Source organism: Rousettus aegyptiacus, unplaced genomic scaffold (genome assembly GCF_014176215.1).
Source record: "Rousettus aegyptiacus isolate mRouAeg1 unplaced genomic scaffold, mRouAeg1.p scaffold_m13_p_1, whole genome shotgun sequence".
Lineage (NCBI taxonomy): Eukaryota > Metazoa > Chordata > Mammalia > Chiroptera > Pteropodidae > Rousettus > Rousettus aegyptiacus.
The window spans coordinates 52,243,863-52,262,150 of record NW_023416284.1 but is presented as its reverse complement, the minus strand read 5'-3'; the positions used below and the strand labels follow the sequence as shown (position 1 = coordinate 52,262,150).

General features: G+C 38.5%; 1 protein-coding gene and 1 non-coding gene across 6 annotated transcripts in view; both read right to left on the bottom strand.

The window, feature by feature from the left end:
- The window catches only part of ST6GALNAC3 (ST6 N-acetylgalactosaminide alpha-2,6-sialyltransferase 3), a 467,918-nt gene that overhangs the window by 273,470 nt on the left and 176,160 nt on the right, over window positions 1-18,288 (bottom strand). The gene's annotated exons all lie outside the window — the stretch shown is intronic.
- LOC118605495 lies at window positions 7,538-7,656 on the bottom strand. The gene has a single exon (XR_004952193.1). It is a non-coding gene; the product is annotated as a 5S ribosomal RNA (ribosomal RNA).

The window sequence follows — 18,288 nt, the reverse complement described above, 5'->3', positions numbered from 1 at the left end:
GTCCTTCTAATAAGGACAACAGACAATGGCCAATTTTCTGAGGGGAGGGACCTGCAAGTTAGCTGTGTGCTCAGCAAGTATCAAGTCCGGTGCCAAGTACTTTACAGGAATGAAAACAGATTCCCACTAGAATCCCACCATAGCCTCAGGGTGGTCAAGCTATATTAAATATGTCAGTATATGTAAACTTGGGTACATTGCTTAACCTCTTCGCACCTCTATTTTCTTACCTGAAACTGAGGACACAGTAGTCCCCTAACTAATATGACTAATAAAGGTTTAAATAAGTTATGGCATATAAAGAGCCTGGCATAGGGAAAGTGCTTGGTAAGTGTTAAATTTATTGTTAAAGTATTAAATCAAATCTAAAATATCAACTGTTATTTACATTGTTGCACTACATATGATAAGAAAAAACAAGATGGGAAGTCTAATAAGAGACCTCTGCAAGAAGCTAGGACACCAAAATGGTATTTCCTTAAAGTTAGAATAATCCAGAAATAAAGCTTGCATTCAGAAAGGCACAGCAAGAATAAAGGGAAAATAATCTCTCCTGAGAATTTGAACCACATGTAGGTACTCAAGCAGGTTTTGATACAAGCATACACTACCCAGCGATTCAAGAAAGATCTCAGTAATTCAATTTGAAGTAGTCTCTGGTTGGTAGTGTCCCCAGGTGATCCTCTGAAACAACACAAATCTTACCTAAAAGAATTTAACTTTGTTACTGCAAGGTGGCATTTAGTATAAGATATACATCACTCTCAGCTATGTGAAAAAATGGAAAAACATTTTAAAATCAATGAAATATGGTGGTATTGTCATCATAGTAGTTGTCATCATCATCATCATCATCTTAGGGAACAAAAAGAATCAGGCATGGGGCCTAGACAACTATTGTAACCTATTCTTCACTCTACACCCTAAAGGAAGCAAAACCACACAATTACCTAAAGAAAGGGTGACAAAGGGTCTGGGAGTTGCCCAGGACACTGGACTGCACTAACGTAAAAACCTTTTGGGGTTTTATCTTCTTTTCAAGATTGTACAAGTTAATAATGAAAACAAAAAACACACCAAAAAATTCATCTACGGCCATACCACTCCTGAATGTGCCCGATCCCATCTGATCTCGGAAGCTAAGTAGGGTTAGTACTTGGATGGGAGACCACCTACGAAGACCACGTGCTGTAGCCGTTTAAAAAAAAAAAAAAGAAGAAGAAAGAAAACTCACCTTTTTTGAACATGGATAGACTACCCTATACAGGCATGCAAATCACACCCCATCCCCATGGCCAGAAACCAACTACGGCACCTCCCTGTATCTCTCCAAGGAATAGACGCTGTCCTCTTGTAGGTCAAAGTTGAACCTTGGCAGAGAAATGCATAATATCAAACACTCTTTTGCTGAACACAAGCAGAGTTTTGCCAAAACACAGGTCCCATGGTGATAATAAATAGTATTGTGCCAAGAACACTTGAATATTTAAGTAAGATAGTTTTCTTATCAATTCTGGATTTAATATTACATTGACAGTAATTTGAATTGCTCATGCAACATAAAGCACATTAGTTTATTACTTATAGTCTCCTGTGCTAGAGAACAGCAAAGGCAGAAAGATTTCCACTGTTAAGCAGAAACCTGGAAGTACAGGCACTAGGCCTATACTGTTATCAGTGAGTCTTTGATATACTTTTTTATTATTAAAACCAGGTCAGTCAATGCCATATTGCCAAAAGCCTACTAGCCAAGTCTATTTGAATGTCCCAGAAGCAACTCAAAATTCAATAGTCCAAATCTAAACCAATGATATCTTCCTTCCCCAGTCCCATCTTCCTCACCTATCATTAAAGTTATTTTGGAGTCCTCAGTTCTACTTAGCAGCTCTATGACCTTGTGGATCAGGATACAACTTCAGAATTCTTTTGACGCAATGCTCCAGGCAGTAGTGGTACTACTAATCAGTGCAACCTAGTATATTACCTCTCTAGCACAAAACTGGTAGCAGCTTGATGCCAGAGGTTATGCTTTCTTAAGTCTATAACCCATGTGGCCACAAGGAAGAGTGCTATCCTCTTTAGGTCTCGATTTCCTCACCTGTGTGATGGAATGTTTTTAGGATTCTAGGTGGCTCTCAAATCTAAGACTCTATAGTGATGACCCTGGGTCCCTGATTGACGAGAGCTGGTATTACTAAAAGGAAGGTTTGCAACAGCTTTATACATGGCTCCCGCCCTGGATCCAGGCCCATTTCTTACACAGAGTTAGGCATGCCTTCAGACACTCATGAATTGAGGCTGGTGTCTACGTAATGGAAATAGAAATGAGGTGAGAATTTTTGATCTTTCAACTTGGTAGATAGCAACTGCCACTTACCAAAGCCTAGCTGATTGCTGCTATTTTGCACCTGCTGAGAAAAATTTTGCAGCAAAAGAGATTATTTCCTTTTTAACCCTTGTCTTAAAAGAAGCATCCATATTTTTCCAATAAATTGTACAGAACAGGATCGGGTTCAGTCTCCCATGTGTATGTGGACACTGATGGGTTAACACACCTGGTCAAACCACTTCCACTAAGCCCTGGCACTCACAACAAATGTTTTAAGTGTCCACTGAGTTAGTTTGTTGAAAACCTGAAATAAAAGCAAAGATAGGCTGACATTTTTCATTTCAATGCATATTTCTTAAAATAAGAAAACAAAAATTTGTTTTTATATCTTATATGGGACTGCATAAAGATGAAGATTTCTCTGGAGACTATTTGCTCATTCTCTAAGCCAAATATTCAGATTTAATCAGTAACCATTATCATAAAAATACACACAAAGGTAGTTCCAGGGGAAGAATTACCATTAAATATTGTGTGTTGGGGGGGAGCCATTTTTCCCAAATTTTAGAAACAGATTCATTCAGTCAATAGAAAGTGAGCTTGTACTAAATCTTAATATTTCAACTTAAATAGCCTCTGTAGGTATGCTTTGGCAGAATAAGGGCCTAATGGCTGAACTGTCGTCACAAACCCTAAAGTGCTTATACCCCACGGCACATTGAACTTCCCCTGTACACCTCTGTTCACTGTCGAAATGACTGGCGTAATGTCTCTTTCTCTGTTAGACTGTGAGCTCTTGAAAAGTAGAAAGTCTGTGTGTTGTGTTCACCAATGCCTCCCCATTGGCAAAAGCAGACAAGCCAGAAGCCTCTTGTACACAAACCTCAAAAATAAATGAGTCATCTGGGAACAGTTTCGGAGCCCTGGGTGAGCGCTGCATGGTTCATCTCCTTTAACCACATATCCGCTTGCCGATCTCAGCAAAAAGGCAAGGCCACCTACCTCCACACCTTCGTTCATTCTTGAGTACCTAATCATGAATTCATAAGATGAAACTTAGAAAACACATAATTTCTCCTCACTTAAAAACAGTATTTGCCGAATTTGTTAGGTAATTTTCCAAAGGACGAAGTTGGACCCTAGTCTTAGCATATTTTGAAATTTTCCTGCATTTTGTTATTTTTAGGCAATATTTTGCAAATTGGGCTTTGCTCCTGATTTTAACAAAGCCTCTGCTTCCCAAGCAAAATAGATGAGCAGTTCAGCAAGACAGGGCAGCTTTTATCTGCAAAGAAATCCACTTTTCAGCAGAGCAGACAATACGAGCCAAACAGAGGCAAACACATGCAATATTTCCTAAATGTGAATTGTGATTCTTTTCTCCTGAGGGATGTGCAAGTGGCAAGGTAGTTTATTCCCACGTGGCACTGATAGCAGGTCCTGAATACTTCTGAATGTATCACTTTTATTGCCTTTTATATTGAATTACCATGAAAGAAAAAAATACTTTTGTGGGAATTCAAAATCAAAATACTTCAGGAGCTTTTAGAATCCACCTTGAAGACATAAAGTAAAGCTTCAAATAACAAATAATTCTGTTCTGCTAAGGGATACCACCAGATACCACTCCCACTTGAGCAAGGGTCCCCTCACAGAAAGGAAGATATTATCAAATATTTATGCTGACTTTCGGGAAAAAATGAAGTGTTCTATTTGGGGTTCAGGCACTCTGAGCCATGTCTCTGCTGCTTTAGAACTTGCCATGTAATGGACAAAATTTACTGCAGGATGCTTTTGCCTATAACATGTTAGCACTGCTTGCTCCTTCGGGGACTTGGTTTAAGATGCTTCCTAACGGTATATTTCACCAGAAATCTCACTTCTCCATTGTCCATCAACCATAAAGATTCTTGTTCAATACATATCATGTCTTGGTTTTTCAGATAAATTTTTAGTAGCTCTCCTATTCTTTCCATGTAATCAAGAACTCCACAAAACAAGATAAGTCATTTTGACCACTTTAATTCAGGGCTTGTCATTTTCTATTTAGGTGAGAGAAAGTTGGCTTAGCATGATAAAAAAGCCCCTTTATGATCTGACCTCTGACTGTTTGTCTAGCCTATCTCTCAGCCTCCCCAAGCTCATACTTAATACTGTAGCTATAATAAGTGTCTTGTGGTTTTTGGAAGGCCCCATGCTTTTTTGATGGCTCCATACATTGGAATAGTTCCGTCTACCCAGAATTTCAGTTCAGGGGGGGAAAAAAACAACAAAATGAGACAAAAAAACAATCTGTCTTCACACTTTAAAAACTTCACCATCTCTCAGATAGCTCCCCTAGCCTTTCTACTATCTCATCAGGATGTCAGATTCTTGTCGAGTCCATAGCTAGTTAGCTAGCTAGCTAGCTAAATGACAGATGTAAAACAGATATAATATACATTTTATACGTAGGTTACGAATTTTACATGGAGATATAAAATTTGTACTAAATCATATTATAATTATACTCTCATTAATTGAGCACCTACTGTGTGTATGGAATTATGCTGGACCCTTTATGCACATTTCCTCTAATATTTACAACTGCAATCCATGTAAATACTCTTATCCTCCATTTTACAGTTGAGGAAACTTATTCAAAGGGGATAAATGATTTGCCTGGGACAACAGCTAATAAGCAGTGATGTCAAGATTCGAACCAGACTATCTAAAAAGCTAGTGATTTTTACATTATACCTTGAGAATCACTTATCTTATGGCCTGTATTTATTTAGTTATATGCCCGTCTACTCTAATAAATTACAATGTCTTAAAGGGAAGAACCACATCTTGGATCCCTAGTCCAGGCAACTCATTCTTTGGCACATATTAGGTGCTCAAGAAATGTTGATGAATCAATAAATTAAATGAATTTATTTATGTTCTGCCTCTGTTTTTCAGGTAAAAAAATAGTTATTATAAGTGGAAACAGATGTTTGTATATCTCTGGATGTTTTGTTTTAATCATTTTCAAGAGGCAATGTAGTCAAAAGAAAAGATGATTTGGAGGTAGTAAGACCATATTCTAAACTCAGCTCCTCATTGGATAAAGTAGTTCCTATCTACAAAGTTCTAAGATGTAAAATGGAGATTTTTAAGAGTCCTTTCCTCACAGATTTATGAAGTTTAACTGATAAAACTTATAAAAATCCCTTCCTTCATAAACACCAAAATTTCATACAAATGTTGATTGATCAGTTGTCTTTCTCATTAGAGTTGAAATTCTACAAGGACAGGCATTATATGTATTCGTTGACACTACATCATCCTAGTAAAATATCTCATACAGGTGGTACTCAACAGATGTTTGTTGAATATGCATTTACAGTTCATCGTTTAGTAAAATACTATCGTGGACACTTTGGGTTTTTAAAATAAGGCATGGTATGGAAATAAAAAGTAAAAGCAAAAAGAGAATTGAATTTTCTATATATGAAAAGCAACAGGGATTTTCAGATTAAAAACTGACACTAGAAGGGAAAGAGGATAATTAAAGTCAAAGAAAATAAGATCGAACCTGGACCTAAGTGATGTGGCCAAAAAGACATTTCCTTAAAAAAACACCTGAACTTTTATCACCTAGTGATATTACAGTTCTCAATCCATTTTAGAGTATGAAAATGTATTTTCTACCTCCCTAACACACACACACATGCGCGCGCACACACACACACACCTTCCAAGAAATTGGCTTTGATTTACAGATTTTATTCTCTTCTAATTCCTCCTTTCTGGAGCCTACCTTCATGAGCTAGTTGTGAACATTAAAGAAATTTGAGTTTGCTAATCTGGAAAATGAGGATTAGATGTTAAAAAAAAAAAAAAGCATTGGGCCTTTCAATGTTATTCTCATAAGAACAATGAGGATTGAAAAAAGTAATATACATTATGTATCTGGCACATATTGAGTGTTCAGTAAATGTCTATTCCATTCCAATAACTTATCCTCAATCAATGCTGTACTATGAGAAATAATTTGTAACTATTGAGACTCAGTTCAGCAGAGCTGGGAACACGCTCGCACGCGCGAACACACACACACTCTCTCTCTCTCTCTCTCTCTCTCTCAAATACTTTACCTTTTTTACCAAGCACAACAGTACTGAAATCCAACATTTCTAAAAAATAATACACTTGGTAGAACATTCAGAGAGTTCTTAACTACAAAGACCTATGCTAGTAACACCTTGAAATACAACCTTTGGGTCTCTTTAGTTTGAAAAATCTTCAAGAAGCTCTTTGATATCAAAGAACATACCTGTTTTCAGTAACTTTAAACTATAATTGCTCAGGTTCCCTGGTGGAAAAAAAAATAAAGCCTCATAAAGAAAAAGAAAAAGAAAACATCTCAATAAAGGCTACGGTGGTGGGGCAGGATGGGGGAATCTGGCTGGTTTGCAAAAATTCTTAACAGAGCTCTTCCTTGACATAGCATGGAGTGGGGAAGCTGCCAGGAAAAAGAACTGAATTATAATAGAAGGAATAAGGAGAGAATCACATTGCCTCATAACCTGATCAGTTTTGGCAAGCTGAACATCTTTCCTTCCTCAACACAAATTATGGAAATGTGACTTATCTTCAAATAGGTGAACAAAATGTATAAAATAAATAAAGCTTTCCCAAGATAGTTCATTTTCTTAGCATAATAGATAAGTGCATTAACTTCACATAAATTATATGCCTAAATACACTACCAACATGCTACCACATACCCACCACTCTGCTCCCTTAAGTAGGTTGAACTTGACCTTCAAAGCCCTTGAAATGCAAAAAAAAAAAAAAAACTTTACTCTTTTCTGACATTTATGAGTGTCTTTTCTGCTTGACTGCCTTTTACCACCTGGAAATAATAGTGAAAGCATTGTAGACAAAACCCGCTATAAACACTGACAAATAACAGGAAAGGCAGACAGTTTTATTCCAGGCAGGTTAAACCTAATCTAATCAAATCTAATTCTCTCTCTTTCTGTAAGCCTACCACTATGTTCAATTTATTTTTTGATTAGAAGTGCAATATGATAGTCCTCTGTTGGACAGCGGTTAAACAATACTGAGGCTTACATTTTCCCTACAAACAGCTCTGATGAAACAACAGATTTCAAAGGTGTTTTTTTTTTTTTCCTAAACATAGTGTCAGACTAAAGTTAAGTTATTTATTTTTTTTAACACCTACAGCACCTGGTCTTCCTAGGTGGTCTCCCATCCAAGTACTAACCAGGCCTGACCCTGCTTAGTTTCTGAGATCAGACGGGATCAGGTGCATTCAGGGTAGCATGGCCATAGACTAAAGTTAAGTTCTAAGAAGAGTATAAGGGGAACTTTTTCTCAGTGTTTTTTAACTCTGAAAATTTATAGATCAATTTTATTCTAACCAATAATAATATGAACCTAATAGAAATGTGTTTTTGGTCTTGGGTTTCAGAAATTGAAGAAAAAGAGCTCTCCAGAAATGGCAATAAAGACATTACATTACATATATTTAAATACTGAATAATGAGGACAATGGGACTTGTGGCTGAAGAACAGTTAGCAATTCAGTCAGCAAGGTGCAAAGAGTTATTTTATTTCTACTGAAAAAATGGACACTCCCTAATCAAAAACAAAGTTCCCTTATTTAGCACAAAGCACGGCTTCATGGCCCACAAATAGTTGTGCATGACCAGTTTGCCTTCATGTGAAAATTTTCATCGACCAATAAATTATCCTGTTTTTCCTCTTCTTTAATTATGGGATAAAGCAAATGCATACCCACCTACACACACACACACACATTCTCCTTCACAGCATACACACATGCTTAATTCTACCTATAATGTACCAGTTCTTAAGCAACATACTGTGTTTTAAAGTTTTATTTTTAGAGATGGAAGGAATTTTACCATGGTCTGTACTTCCAAATTAACATTAGGTTATGACCTTCACATAAAAGATTAGGAAACCTTCCACAATATGTTGAGATTTCAGTAAAGACAGTCAATGTTTCTTGCATTGAATTTGAGAATGACATGTAACTGCAGAAGAAGTTTAGTGGTTTCTTACGAATAGTCTACCACACAATCCAGCAATCAAGCTCTTTGGTATATATCTAAAGAAGCTGAGAACGTATGTCTACCCCAAACCTGCACATGGATGTTTTCTGCAGCTTTATTCATGATGGCCAAAACTTGGAAGCAACTAAGATGTCCTTCAGTAGGTGAATGGATAAATAAACTATGGTACATCCAGACAAAGAAATATTCAATACTAAAAAAGAAATGAGCTATCAAGTCATAAAAAGACCTAGAAGAATCTTTAAGCCATATTATAAATAAAAGAAGTCAATATGAAAAATCTACATACTATATGGTTCCAACTATATAATATTCTGGAAAAGGCAAAACAATGAAGACAGTATAAAATATCAGTCCTAGCCTGGAGTTAGGGGAAGGAAAGGCTAACTGGGAGAAGACTAGAGAAATTTTAGGGTACTGAAATTACTCTATATGACAATAATATTGGATATATGTCAATATAAATTTGTCCAAACCAATAGGATGTACAACACCAAGAGTGAAGCCTAATGTAAACTATTGTCTCTGTGTGATGATGATGTGTTAGTGTAGATTTATCGATTTTAACAAATGTACCATTCTGGTGAAGGATGTCAATAGCCAGGGAGGATATGTATGTGTGGAGCCAGAGAGTATATGGGAAATCTCTGTTCCTTCAGCTCAATTTTGCTATGAACTTAAAACTGCCCTTTAAAAAATTAAGTTATTAGAAAAAAAGAGTGACATGACAGCTGTGATAAAGAGGAAAGGACACCTGCCTTGGGTATCCTTTGGCCTTTGTTCTAGTCTGGGTTTTTCTACTAACCAGCCATATGGCCATGGGCTCTTTTGGATTTAGTTTCCTTATATGCAGAATTGGCAGAGAGGATGAATAGATTTAATATTTTCTAAAGTCACCTGTAGCACAACATGGAAGTTTTTGTATGCCTAATGATCATACCTGAGGGGTAAATGATGGATGAGTGCCACACTAGGGAGAAAAGAGGACCCTAGCAGCATCTATCAAAGTATCTACAGTTTTCTGTTACCGATTTTGTTGATAACACTGTGGCAACAACATTGTTGACAAGTATTAGCTTTTGGAAAACTTTCAGTAAGGTAGAAAACTGGGTGAAAATCAACATGATTAAATTTTACAATGATAAATGGGATAGGTCATAAATTCAGTTTTTTTAAAAAAATCACTGTTTCAATAAAAGGGGTGGAAATGTTTCCTTGATGTTAGCTGAGGGAAGAAAGACCTTAGGTTTTAGCTAATCAGGATGTACAAAATGATTGGCATAGCAGCTAAAGAAAAGAAACAACTTAGGATCTGGAGCAGAGGAAAATTGAGAAGTCATTAAGAATCAAAATCCTCACGTTGAAGAAAGAGTTAGCATATTCTTTTTTGAGCAGAAGATAGAACTAGGTCTACCAAGCAGAAGTTCAAGGAGGTGGATTTTGACTTCTTAAATATAACAACTTTCGTTTCCTATATCAGAAAGTGTTTCTAGGGTGTTAATATGGCCCAGGCATAATCGAGATGTGGGGCAACCAAGACAGGCACAGACTCATGCACAAGGAGCTCATGGTCCATTAATAAACAGGCTGCTTTGAAAGGAAGTGAACACTCCAAAGGAAGAAGTAGTCACACAAAGTCTCACTGATAACTTTTGAAGGGAAATCTTGTATTGGGTGACTTGTCTATCAATGAATGAATAGGTAAAGAAGATGGGGTATATGTACACACACAATAGAATGTTACTCAGCTAAGAGAAAGAAGAAAATCCTATCATTTGTGACAACATAGATAAACCTAGAGGACACTATGCTAAGGGAAATAAGCCAAAGACAAATGCTGTATGGTCTTACTTATGTGTGGAATTTAAAAATAAAAAAAGACGAAGTCAAACTAAGAAACAGAGTACAATGGTGGTTCCCCAGGACTGGGGGTGGGTGAAATAGGGAGATGCTAGTCAAAGGATACAAGCCTTTAGTTACAAGATAAATGAATTTGGGGGAAGTAATGTACAGCATGGCAACTATAGGTAGTAATAATGGATTGTATAGTTAAAATTTGCTAAGAAAATAGATCTTAAGTGTTCTTACCACAAGCACAAAAAAATTATAACTAGGTGAGGTGATAGATGTGTTAATTAATCTAACTGTGGTAATCATTTCACAATGCATACATAAATCATCGTGTTGTACACTTCAAATGTGTACAATTTTGTCAGTTATATCTCAATAAAGATGAAGGAAAACAAAACAAAACAAAACAAAACAAAACAAAACAAAACAAAATCTTTTTTCCACTTTTATTCCAGGCTATGACTAGTCCATGGCACAGAAGGGCATTTCCTTTAAAAACTGCATTAAATAAGCCGATCTTACTAAATGTTACTTATACACCAAGTGTCAGGATTTGTCACAGGGAGCACTTCAATGAAAAAAAAAACTCTTCATTACCAGTTCATTCATTCTTTTAACAAACATTTCATAAAGGTGTCCTCATACCTGTTCTGTGTAGGTCTGCCCTGTGATGTCAAAAGCTTACTGGTTTTTCACAAGCATTTCTCAGGACCCAGGTCTACTGATGTGTGCATAATCTACCACTATAATGAAGCCATCATTTTTAACAAAATAATATTAAATTAGGACTGAGAACGCTTTACCTTCCTAAAAGATGGGGCACCAACAACTACCATTTTCAATGTTGCTGTCAGGATATTAAGTTCCTGAGAAGGTTCACTAGTCATTATGAGTTCAGGCGATGTTTTATGACAGGCTACAATGAATACAAATCCCAAGAATTATCTTGGAGACTTCTCAAAATAGTACTGTAAGAGTTCTTCAGTGAGGCTGCTAAGTCTTGTGGCTATAAATCTCCCCCAATAACACTGCTTATTCAATTTAAGGTTGCAAACCCAGAGAGATTGATGACATGAGTTGTCCACTAGTCAAGGGAAGAACACAAGATCTATCCTATCCTATTTCATCTTCTGTTTTAATCATTATAAGTGTTATGTAATGTGGCATTCACACATTATTGAAGACATTCAAGGAACAAATTGCACATCGCTAATCAGCAGATCATTTTTCATTTTCATTTCTTGCAGACTCTAAAATTAATGATGCCCTTTCTTTTCTATTAAATTTTTTTAAGTTATATTAAATAAGAAATTGAACATGGGAACAATAAGCATTTCTTTTTTTCTTTTCTTTTTCTTTTTTTTTTGCCTTTTGCCATTTCGGTGCTCTTCCCCAAGCTAATGAACCCCAGCAGTGTTAGAAAAATGGCTTAAAGAACAGCAACTTATTTTGTTTCAGTTCATTCTATCTCTGACAAGCAACTTACTCCTTCAGGATCCAAAATGCTCTTTTCCCATCTGATTCTTTCATGTCTGTTATTCCTCTTTAACTCAGTGGTTGCAGCACACTTGGATGCTATTTCCTATCTGCTAATTGGGGCCAAGGGAGTGTCCGGATGGACTGGAGCGGCAAGGCCATGATGAACTCACCGGGCTGCGTGCTCACTGCCAGGCTCGGCTCCAGCTGGCATCTTCTCTGACGGGGCTGCAGGAGTGCCCCTGTGGCTGGGGCATCTGATAGAGGTGGCACTCTGGCCCTGAGCACTGTAACCCAACCGACTGGGGAAGAAAGGGCTGGTCCAAGCATTCTAATCCACAGTTTCTCCAAAGATGTATTGGGGATTTTAATTTAAAAACTCTTTTAATATGCCATTGTAAAATACTGAAGAAATTTCATCAAAAAGAAGCTCGGGGTTCTCTGAAACTTAAATTTTTTTAGTAGGCCTCAGGAACCCTTTTTATTTTCAAGTAAGACAGTCAATTAGAACATCTCTCTCTTCTTTTCCTGCTCAAAACAAGCCAGTCTCCATAGGTTATTATTCTCCAGCCTCTCTAATAGAGTACCTTTTTCCTTAATAATTTAAGTGTTACTTCGTCCTGACATTTTTCAGCCAGAGCTTTCAAATTTCAGCCATGGGTTGATAAAACTGTCTGCTCTGGCACAACAGCTTAGTATATAGGTCAGGCCAGGCATTCTGTGCAACCTCCTCCACCCCTATTTTATTCACACACAGCTGTCCACTTCCCGAAAGCCACCCTCCTTCAGGCAAAACTCAGTAGCTCATCTACTACTGAAAGGGAGAAAAGCAGGAGCGATGTTTGCGGCAGCTACGTTTGTAGTGCTGGCGCTACAGCCACACACCCCGTCATGACGTTTTGGTCAACGATGTACCACATATACATACACCAGTGTCCCATAAGGTTATAATGGAGCTGAATTTTCAGCAAGAAATTGAAGGTATGTGGTTCAGAGGATTTTTTTTTTTCTCTCCAACAGGAGCAATATCTGTGGGCCTTGGTAATAGATTCCCTCTCACTCATGGCACCTCAATTTTTGAGTGTACAGATTACATTCCAATCAGTCAGCCACTGACCTGTTTCAGTACAGAAGACCCTGTCCCAACGGCTACACATTCAGAGGTGATATAGTCCTCCCAGGTCTAGCTGGGTGGTCATCAGAGTGCACTGCCATAAATTCTCTGTTGAGGACCTAAGACTATACAAAGCCACAGGTCCACAGGAGCTACCTTAACACGTATTACGTGCCACGGTCTCTTTAGTAAAAGCTTTCTGTGGTAGTGTGGAGCCAGTCCGTCCCTGTACTTTGAAAATATTTTCAGGTTATAATGACATAAAGCATAGATAGGTTTTATTTCTTTATCAATTCAATGTCAGAGAGAGCCCCTTGTGTCAGATAGGGTCAAGAGAATCAAAAACTAAATTTCCACAGTCCAAATATTAAGTGCTAAATTCTATACCCTTTCCTTGTTGAACACACTTTTTTTTTTAATGAACACTGTTAAGTTTCTCAACCTGACCACTGCTCCAAGTGCAATAGCCAAAACCACACTGCCATGACGAACCCCTATGTTCCTTTATCTCTCCATCTTGATTTCTTATTCCTACTGACCCTGAGGCCACCTTTCACTCCCTCCTGACTGTCACTGTTGTGGTGATCTGTGCCTGACCCAGCCAGTTTCTCCTTGATATTTTTAATCAATCCAGCCCACACCCCTATTCATAGAGTGGCATTGACAGCTTCGATGTTCTATTTCTGACCCTGGCAAAAGGAAGCAGTGTATATAAAGTCTACAATAGTGTACAATAATGTCTTAGGCCCTCGCATTCACTCAACACTCACCCACTAACTCACCCAGAGCAACTTCGAGTCCTGCATACTCCACTCAGGCTAAGTGCCCGATACAGGTATGCCATTTTTTTTTATCATTTATGCCATATTTTTACTGTACTTTTTCTATGTTTATCTGTGTTTATATATACAGTGCTTATCATCGCCTACAGTATTCAGTAGAGTAACATGCTACATAAGATTTTAGCCTAGAAGCAATAGGCTATGCCATATAACCTTGGTGTGTAGAAAGCAATACCATGTAGATTTGTATTAGTGATGAAATTGCCTAATAACACAATTTGATGAAATTTCCAGAAAGTACCTAGTCATTAAGCAGCACATGATCGTATTAGAAAATAGGTCACCAAACACAAATATTCCCGTGTGAGGAGACCGTGAGGTACCTGTGAAGTGGGAAGGGAAGAAAACCCATTAAATTTGAATTTGGAACAAAAAGACCTGGTTCTGGTCCTGGACCTGCTGCTACTCACTGCTCTCTGGGTCTTGGTTTCCTTTGCTGCAAGGTAATACGTGTTTCAAAAGAGCAGCTACAGAAATACACCCACATAATCAAAGAGGCAGCATTCTTATTACCTACGGCTATAGGAAAACATGGAACTAATATTTTTAGTAGAAGACAAAATGACTAAATAAATAATGAGATATTCATTCCATGGACACGTAGCAATTTAGAATGCATGATTTGGGGTAACCACTCTTTACTATGTACCGGGTACTGCTTAAAGCATCGTATCTGAATTAACATATTTAATCATCAGAAACAGATGAAAATCTGAGGCACAGAGTATTTACCAGAGGTTCCACAGCAATAAGTGTCAAAGCCTGGATCCTAACCCAAACAGTCTGACTTCCATCTGTGCTCATGCTGCCTCTCCAAGAAAATGTGCCCCCAAATGCTTGAGAAAAAGATCTTGCCTCACAGAGATAGATCAATGGAGCTCATCCTGAATGAAACTATCACCTTTCCAATGTGTTAGTAGCAAATAAAGGTTGGGATTAGAGGTAACACAGCGGAGTATAAGTAACATAAGGTACTGTAAACATAGGTTTCAATAACACAAGGGGGAGGAAAAACCAAACCTGTTTTCATCGACATTCATGGTACCAAAACATTAGCTTCTTGGACAAGATGAGAACATGTAATAGCACGAAACATATTTTGGAGGGTGAAAACTGGTTCCACATGATACACATGAAAATTAGATTTTTGACTCCAAAGATCTAATACTCCAGTGAGCAAAATATAATATCCATTTTCCTGCTCCCTGTAGGGTAGCCTGAGTCAGTTGGCGTCTTTCCAACCTCATCTCCTGGGACTCCCAAAACAGTGCTCTCTTCCCTAGCTGTGGCCATTGCCTGTCTCTTACATTCCCAGAGGTTTGCTCACACAATTCAGCACATAGAAATGTCCTTCTCTCCAGTCATCCAAGTCCCACCTACTTTTAAGGATCTACCTCAAATCCAATCTCCCCCTTAACTACTGACAAGCCCACATCCTGCCCACTTCTTGGAGATCTCTCTCTCCACCCAGCCAGATCTTTTTTCTCCCTCATCTGAGCTTCTGTAGCATTGCACCACTTGTCTGAATCTCTTTGCAGTAAAGGTTGACTTGAAGGTTCTGTGTGGCATTCCCTCTGTTAGACCTTCATCCCCTGGTGGGAAGGACTGACTAGGACTTAGAATTCTAGGTGCTTTATCTGGGGCCAGCAGATAGTGACTGCTAGGCTGGCGTGCTTGGGGGACTGGAGTCTGCCGTGGTTTGCTATTTAGAATGTGCATATTAAAACATCTATATAGAAGTGTTGAAAGAGGCATTGTTTTGGTCACTCTGAAAGGAGAAATTGGACCATAGGATTTAAGAAAACAGAAACAATAAAATACAACTTTTAGCTGTAAGATTCTACAGTGACTATATACCTTCCTTTTCTCCAAAGCTTCTAGACAACAGTCCATAGCTCAGGCCCACAGGCTAAAATGGTAGCAGATAAAAATCTTTCCAACCTCATCACCTGGGACTCCCAAAACGGTGCTCTGATAAACGGAAGAGGTTGCCCCCCTCGGTCAAATAAGGAATCAATATCTTCCCAACAGAGAGCTGGAGATGTAACTTCTTGGGGTACTTCTTGTACTAGGAGGGCAGTGGAATGCAGACACTAAGAACACCAGCTTCCAAGACAGGCTGATTGCTAATCCTGGCTGCTTGCAAGTTGTGCAGCTTTCGAGAAGTTACCTAACAACTCTGTGCCTCAGTATTTTCATATGTAAAATGGGGTTAATAATGGTATTCTCAACTCAAAGCTTGTAACAATTAAAAGTGGTACACTTAGAAAAGTATTACGCTATTGTTTGTAAAAAGCAATCATTTTTTATTATATTATAAAAAGTGCATATAATCAGGAAAGAAGAAACTATAGATGTTCCTTACATCCGTATAATGTGGAGGAAGAACAAATTCACCCAATAGACTGACTTTTAACCATGCTTAAGCTCTTTGGGAATCATTGTGTAAATTTCTCACAGGACAGTCATAAAGCAGGCTTGCTTTTACAATGCCTGTGATTCGAGCTAGAGATGATGGAGTCGCTCTTTAATTAACCTGCTGCTACCAGATGATCCTAAATAAACTATTCATCTTCTAAATAGATGAGCTTCTCACACCTACTAAAATGAATCCAAAGTAATTGCTGTTAGCTTGGGGGGTGGAGAGAGGCCTCAGTTTAATGTGACCATGTAACTCCATTTCTGATGGGATTTATATACCATCTCACACTCTGCTGGTATCAACAAACAGCAGGAAAATAACTTATACCTGACCAAAAAAAAAAAACAAAAAACAAAAAAGCTTCAACTGCCCTTATTCTCTTAACTGAGCAAATTATCACCATAATGATGCTGGACGGTGACTATGACTGAATTCACAAACAGACGCAAGCATTGATTATTTGTGCAAAATAAGAAATTATTTCACCTAAAAACACTTTCCACGACCAAGGACATGTGAGCACTTTCTCCTCAAGGCTGGTACATTTTCCAAAGTACCCACTGCCTATTGCTTCCTCTCCAGCCCTGAAAAGTGGAACAGCTAAACTTGTCTGGATTAACAACTTTTCTCTCTCTCTCTTTTTTTTATCGATTTCTTCCTATAACCATCTCTGGCAAGATGAGAGGACCAGAATTCAGAGCAGATGGAAGTATTACACTTTTTAGTGTAAATTATTTCATTTCACTGGGGTTTCTTGTAGAGCATTTTAAATGATGTGTATCTTACCAGGTTTTTTATAAACAATCTCCAACCCTATTTTCCAGGGATAATAGAAGTAAGATGAAACTGTGTGACTTTCAATTAAGTGACAAGGTCTTTGTGTTCCTATTGTTCCACTTTGCAGGCACATTCACAATCAAAGCAGTAATTCTAGGGCTCAGGCAGGGGCACTTCCTGCTCCACCCAGTCTTGATTTTGTAATTGCTAGCTATTTTGGCTTAAACATGGTCGTGAGGTTGGTGGCTTTGTAGCAATGACCAAGACACTTTTTTTGGAAGAAGGGAAAGGCCATTGCATCTCATTCCACCTGCAAAGAGGAAGAGTGTACCCTAAGGTCAAAGCCAGGGAAATATTTCTCGGGACTTCCATGTACCCAGGAGCATGGGGGGAAAGAGAAGGCCTGATCTTTTCTTCTCTTACCTAACTCTCCATGGTTGGGAATAAGAGAGTGGTAGAGAGGCCTGTAACTCTTCAGACACCTTTGCTTCTGGGAGGCTGAAAAAAAACAGACTAAGCTAATGACTGTTTCCTTCTAATAGAATATACTCCCTGTGGTATCTTCTCTCTCCGCCCCCACACCCCCCCCCCCCCCGTTGTGTGTGTATGTGTAACTTCCTCTCTCTTCCTCTGGGCCTCTTTCTTTCTCTCTATTCTGTCTCTTCCTCTGTGACTCTCTGCACCTCTCTCACGGTGTTCAGTCAGTCAGGGCTGCATCATGACTTTCATAGGCCCTAGCACTTTTACCTTCATGAGCTCCTTCCTCAATTAAAAAAAAGTGTGTGTGTGTGTATGTGTGTGTGTGTAAGTAAACATTTTTATTACACTTTTAGTACAGATGCAAATATAATCCAGGATGGATCCATAATTGTATACTCATTATTATTACATTTATTTTTTTCTGCTGATTAAAAAACATTAAACATTTGCGTGGACTCCTAAAATTATCACAGGCTTAAGGCACTGTGCCCTCCTGTCAAAGTCAGTCTCTCTCTCCGCGCGCGCGCGCGCACACACACACACACACACACACACACACACACTGCACCACATCACACACCCTTCCCAGCAGGGAACTGGCCCTGCTTTCTCAGCCTAGAAAAGTGTGGGCTAGATTGCCTAGTGTACTTCTGCAGAAAGCTTTGGGCTTATGTTATTCTGTTCCTGTACAGTCTTTTACCTCTTACAGGTTAAGGTGGAAATAGCTGTCTTGTCCTTATGCTGGAATGTTAACACCTAAGCTTCTGGTAAGGGCTTCAGAATAGAAGTACACTAAGTATGTGCCCCTGTCTGCTTTAGTCCTCAGGTAGGCACAAGGGGTTCTCCACGTGGCCAGGACTAGTCCACTAGACATTGCCTTGGGAATGCAACCGAAGGCCCTGGCA